Source organism: Melanotaenia boesemani, chromosome 16 (assembly GCF_017639745.1).
Source record: "Melanotaenia boesemani isolate fMelBoe1 chromosome 16, fMelBoe1.pri, whole genome shotgun sequence".
Taxonomy (NCBI): domain Eukaryota; kingdom Metazoa; phylum Chordata; class Actinopteri; order Atheriniformes; family Melanotaeniidae; genus Melanotaenia; species Melanotaenia boesemani.
In genome coordinates this window covers 1721999-1728098 of record NC_055697.1, presented here as the reverse complement: position 1 = coordinate 1728098, position 6100 = coordinate 1721999, and positions in this window count along the sequence as shown.

Below are 6100 nucleotides of genomic sequence, written 5' to 3'. Positions count from 1 at the left end.
GAATATGTAATATAATAGAACTGAATTAGTAAAAATGACAGTATTGCCCAAACTGCTTTATATATTTCTAGCACTGTCGATTGAAGCACCCCCTAAACAATTTATCGAGTGGAATAGAATGTTTTCAAACTTTATTTGGGGAAAAAAGTCCAAGAGTAAAGTACGAAAGTACAATTACTCAGAACTGAAGGAGGCATGGCGGTCCCATGTTTAGAAAATTACGATAAGGCGGCTCAGCTCAAGGTCTTGATTGTATGGTGTGACCCCAACTGTGATGCCAGGTGGAAAGAAATAGCTCAAGCTGAAATTCAAACCCCTCTTCCATCTATTTCAGGGGATAAATCATTGTTAAAAATACTTTTTAGCTAAATGTCGAGCTGGATTCAGGTACCACTTAACATTTGGTTTAATGAACTCAAAAATAATAGTGTTGAATAGGATGCTAAAATCTTACGTTGGCCAGCATATGATACAGAATCCCCTCTGCAAAAAACGATAATAGGTTTAAGTTTTGGTGTATTAGGGGTATCACCGCATACTAGAAATCGTCTTCTGAAAATACTTTCCAACAACTTTCCGTTCGTTATAACCTGGAAAAAGATTATTTTTTATGTACCTCCAATTAAGACACCATTTTAACAGATATTACTACTAAAAACCAGGATAGACGACCTTTGATTAATATCTTTATAGACGCTTGTAAAGGGAAGTTAACCAGAAAACACATGTCTAGAACATATTCAACATTGCAGATACAAAATAAAAAGATCCACAATGTATATTAAGTCAGATGGGAGCAGGAGGCTAGAATAGAACTACCTGAAGAAGACCGGTTAAACATTTGTAAAACCATAGTAACCACGTCAAGCTCCGCTTGGTGGAGGAGTTCACCTGGAAGAATACAGTTTTTTTCTATTACACCCCGAATTAAGGCACTTCAAAGTAATAATGTGGAAAATGGTAAATGTTGGAGAAACTGTAGGTATACCCCTGCAGGTCATTTCCATATTTTTTGGGAATGCCCTAAAATGACCTCCTATTGGATGGATGTGGTTAGGACTACCCAAATGATGATGGAACAAAAACTGGAAAACAAGGTCGTTATTTACTACTAATACTACAGGCAGCTAGTGAGAAGGCTATTACATGGAAATGGTTACATGAAGAACTGCCTACTACTTTGGAATGGAAGGACATAATACATGAACTTTGTTATGGAAAGATTCACCTTCTCCCTCAGACATTCGCTAGAAAAAGGAGAAAACCTTTGGAAAAAATGGAAAACCTTCCTTGAGATAAAGTCAGAATAGTTTTGTTTTTATAGCAGTGATGGAATGTATTGGACCAAAGATTGGTAAAAGTAAAGATATTTTTTAAATTTTGTTTACCCCGGCTTGAGACTGGGGTGGTCTTGTTGCAAACTGCTGCACTGGCTCCCTGTAAATTTCAGGATCTATTTTAAGGTTCTTTTAGTGGTTTATAAATGTCTTAATGGTCTTGGGCCTTCTTATCTTGCCAGAGAACCTCAGGTCTGCAGAGACTGTTCATGTTTTTAAAAACTTTCTTTTTAGCTTCACTTATAACTGAATTTTATTTTTATTTTGTTTATATTTTCACTTATTTAATCCTATATTTTTCTATTAGTTTAAATTTCACCTATTTGTGTGGCTCTCCATTTTATTGTTTTGTTTTACCATAGTACACAGTGGGGGGCGTGTACATGTATGTGTGAGAGGGTGTGTGCAGTTGTATGTGAAAGAGACGACTGAGGTGTGTTTTAAATTTCTATTGTATATACTTTGTGTGAAGGCTTTTACATTTAGTTTTTAAAATGCAGAATTTCTTTTTATTATGTAAAGCACTTGGTCTTACTTTGTGTATGAAATGTGCTCTATAAATTTGATTTTCTTGGTCAACTTTGGTAGTAATAAACTTTCTGCTTTCTAGAACATGACGATGAGTTCACTGGACTCCAACGGCCTCCACAGCCACCAGATCTCAGTCCAGTAGAGCAGCTTTGGGATGTGGTGGAACGGGAGATTCTCATCATGGATGCAGCCAACAAACCTGCAGCAACTGTGTGATGCTGTCATGTCAATATAGACGAATGTGGACATTTCAAGCATCCATCAGGCTCTCCCTCTCTTTCTGCTTGAAAGAGATCTTTTCTCCACATGTGCTCTAAACAAAATTCCACTTTTGTCTGCTCTTCCAACTAATTAGTGATCTGGTTCAGTGGAGGTGGGTGTGAGACAGATTGAGGACTATAATGAAAGCAAAGAAATCTGAGCACTTGTCTTATTTTGCAGTTCAAGTTAGTTAGTTAGTTAGTTAGTTAGAAGACCAAAAATGTGTGAACTTGTTTTATGAACAAAGTTTGTGATAGGATTGAATAACAGAACTGATTAACACTTTAAACCTACTATTTTAACTATACGATCAAACCTGTGCTGGTGTACAGACATGTTATTATATGATGGAATGATTTTCTATTAGGTCACAGATACTTTATATACCGACACTAAATATACAGACATGGTATTTGTTTCATGTCTGTATGAATGCCTTGGTGTTTCGCAGAAACAAACTGTGATTTCAATCTTACCAAGTTGGACCAAATTTCATTTCTGTATCACTTTCAACTTGACACATCTATGACCTTTATGTGGTCTCATTTACAGACGTGCACAGATCAGTGATAATTTGACAAATAAATCTCCTTTACAGAAGAGATCATATGTTAGAAGAGATCAGGTTTTAGCTTTTAACTGTTGGGTGCAGTAAAGGTGCTTCTCTAATGAGTCTGTAACCATATGAACAGATAAAGAACTCCTGAATGCTTTTAGGGGCTCAGAGCTGCACTTAAACATTTTCTCCTGGTCAGATACAGGCATGGGTATAGAAGTGGGTAGAGATGGTAGGGCTGTGTCCCTGCCAGTATCCAGCAAATCCTAATCAGTGCTCTCTGTACTTTATTTACAACAAGGTTTTGCTGTCAAAAGTCCCTCCTTATGACCCACTTCAACCGACATGATTGTCTTTACTCTTTCATTTCTTGCTAACACGATTGGCTGTCCCTGCTGTCACTCATTCTACGGAGCGAGGTAGTGGCACCAGTCCCAAAGCAGCGATAACAGTGGTTGTGTGTTCAGTCAGGATTTTGGTAGAAAAACAAAAGATGTGGGCATCAGGAGTTATTATGGAGTAAATCATCATCTCTGTTAAAGTCAAAGAAATAATTTTCTCAACTTGATCATTAATAATATTGTTAGTAAAACATTTCCTTTAATATCACAATTTTCATACAATTACAACGAGTCAGAATGGTCACATCTGGATTTTTTTTTTTCAAAATGATTACAGGATAATGATTAGTGAAGCTTATGGTTCCAGTATTGATTGCTAAGACACATTTCTCAAAATCTATCTATCTATCTATCTATCTATCTATCTATCTATCTATCTATCTATCTATCTATCTATCTATCTATCTATCTATCTATCTATCTATCTATCTATCTATCTATCTATCTATCTATCTATCTATCTATCTATCTATCTATCTATCTACCTGCCTACCTACCTGCCTACCTACCTGCCTACCTACCTACAGCTGGGCACGTTAGCGCGTTATTATAGTGTTAACGTCCAACGCATTAGTTGATTAACGGCATTAATTCTTGCTCACTGGCTACATGCAGAGGCTGCAGTCCATCTCTTCCTCCATGTCTGGTCCTGCTGCAGTCTGATGTAATCAGGGTTATTAAAATGAAGAGACATTTTCTGTCTGGAACTTCAGAAAGAACAAAAAGAACCGATGTTTCTCTTTGTTTGTCAAAACATATGAGACAATAAGAAACTTTTTTTTTTAATTATTATTGCTATTATTATTTTGATTAAATGTGGTTTTATCCTGGTGCATTTAAGTTTTGAGGCAAGACAGCAAAAGTGAAACATTTTCTGTTTTACAAACGTGAAGCATAAATCGGGTCTTCTTCTACCTCTGGTTCGGTGAATCTTGGTCATATTAAGATGAAACTTTCAGCTGTGGAATCTGTGAGATGTGAGCTTTCAGTAGAGGAGCCATTTGTTCGTGTTCATGGGAAAACATCATCTGTGTTTATGTATTTTTCAGACTTTGTGTACCAGAGGGGTATTGCACGAAACCAGAATAAAGAAATCCAGGATAATTAAGCAAGCCCAGCTTGACCTAGCTTGCGCGGCCTATCCTGGCTTAATTGGTTGCACGTTTGCTGAGCCAGGATGAGAAGGTGCGGCTAGGTTAAGCCAGGTGAAGATAGTTGGGATAAGTGCGTGTGCACGGCATACTGAAGCAGACCTCGCGATCGCTCACAGAATCACCGATGGGGAAATGGATAAAAGCCGCGAGTCCGTCAGGAGCTGTTGTTCAGCGGCAAGACAGCAAAGGTAAGACGTGTTTTCTGACTTTTACAAACGTGCAGCATAAATCGGGTCTTCTTCTGCCTCTGGTTCAGTGAATCTTGGTCATATTAAGATGAAACTTCCAGCTGTGGAATCTGTGAGATGTCAGCTTTCAGTAGAGGAGCCGTTTGTTCGAGGAGGCATCATCTGTGTTTTTTGGACTTTGTGTACCTGGTCTTTTAATTATTGTTGTCTTAACTGTGTGTGTTGGTGATAGAAATGGGTTTACTGAGCTGGTAGCTGAGATTCTGGACTTTCTGTGGATACCACACATGTTTATAGTTACATCTACAGACCTGACACTACACCCGGAAACCAGATGTTAACCCTTAACTCCCGGTAGCAGAGGCTGCAGGTGCAGAGGTGAAGCTAAACAGTCAAGCTAAGAATGAAAGTTTAGAGAATTTATATCCAGAAACCTGGATAATGAAGCAGTGAAGGTGCATGGATGGAAGTTATTGTGCATATTGTGAATATTTCTCTCTCCTCACCATCTAGAAGCTGTGAGATTCTCATCCTGCTTTCTGTCTGTTCACCTGATGCTGATATTCATCACATATTGTTCCTTCTGTGTTTAGAAGGAAGCAGCTTCACAGCTTTAAATTCATCCTGCTGACTTTTTACCTTTTAGTTAGTAAATCCTGAACATTTCATCCTTCTTTCTCATAAATATGTGGTTTTATATATGAAGAAATATTTTAACTGTTGGTGTTTAAAGAGAAAACTGCTGCTAAACCTGTTTATGTGTTTAGTGCAGGGGTCTGCAGCCTTTCCAATCCAAAGAGACATTTTTCCCTCAGCCAGCTAAATAAAACTCCTTTAGAGACGCAAATGTTACCAGACTTTTAAAAAAAACACAACTTATCATTTTTAATAAATATCTACTAAAGGAAATTTGTTGATATTTCTGAAGAACCACATTTTTATTTCAATTTTTAATTTTTAAAATAAAGAAAAACATTAAACTTTTGCAGTAGATAGACTTTCTCCAGTGGAATGAAGATATTTATGAAAAATTATGTTAAAAATAAAAAAGGGGGAAAAAACCTCATAGTTTCTAACCTAATGACAAGAAAAATGTTAAAATGTGGCTCTTCCCGTGTCATCATGTTGTGGAAATTCAATGCAATTATTCCAAGAAAAATTGCTAAAAAAAAATGTTTCAACTGCATTTGTTATTATATGTATATTTTAAAACATTTGTTAGTTCTTTAGCATTTTTAGCCATGTATAAAGAGCCACTGTTGAAGGTCCAGAGGCTCATTTGCTGCTCCAGAGCTGCAGGTTGATCACCCCTGATTTAGTGTTTGTAAACAGAAATTTACTGCATTTTCTTCATATAGCAGTAGGCCTTCTTTTAGAGGAAAAGGACATTTTGTACATAATGCCATTGTGATCAATCACAACATTTCACGTGATTAATCACGATTAAAAATTCAATTTGTTGTCCAGCACTACTATGTTTATATATATATATATATATATATATATATATATACACCATAGTCTGGGTGATTACTCGATTCTGATTGGCTGGAGGGTGTCCATTAAAAAGTGATAATGAAAAGAATGATGATGATGATGATGAAAAAATTTCCAGTCAAATAGACTTATTGTTGTAAATTTTTGAGCTGACTAAACGCTAGTTGGTAACCGT